The 405-nt window shown below is 40.2% G+C and overlaps 1 non-coding gene across 1 annotated transcript; it reads right to left on the bottom strand.

The window, feature by feature from the left end:
• Nucleotides 1-182, bottom strand: LOC125121787 (U2 spliceosomal RNA). Its single transcript, XR_007133649.1, has one exon. It is a non-coding gene; the product is annotated as a U2 spliceosomal RNA (small nuclear RNA).
• Between the last annotated feature and the right edge of the window lie 223 nt (nt 183-405).

Here is a 405-nt window from a genome sequence, read left to right as displayed (position 1 = left end):
GTGGGGTGCATCATGCCTGGAGGTACTGCAATACTGCGTGGAATGGACAGAGCAAGCTCCCATTCCAACTCCTAGCTCCAAAAATCCACTTAATATATTGTCCTCAGATAGAGGACATATCAGATATTAAACTGATAAGAACAGATGTACACTTGATCTTAGCCAAAAGGCTGAGAAGCGATAATATTCTATAAATTATTCTTAAAGGAGTTTCATTTTCCTAACAAGGCTGTAGGCTCTTTAAGGGCATTCATTCACTGAACAAATATTTACTGAGAGCCTACCAGCTGTCAGGTACAGTGCTACAAGATAGGGATGTAATAATGAATAAGACGGTCATGGAAGAGGAAACTAATAAGAAAATGAGTAGAGTGCAGTGTAGGATAAGAGACAGCTGAGGCTACC

This window comes from Phacochoerus africanus, chromosome 2 (genome assembly GCF_016906955.1).
Source record: "Phacochoerus africanus isolate WHEZ1 chromosome 2, ROS_Pafr_v1, whole genome shotgun sequence".
NCBI lineage: Eukaryota > Metazoa > Chordata > Mammalia > Artiodactyla > Suidae > Phacochoerus > Phacochoerus africanus.
Note: the sequence above shows the minus strand (reverse complement) of the source record. Positions and strands in the feature narration are given on the sequence as shown.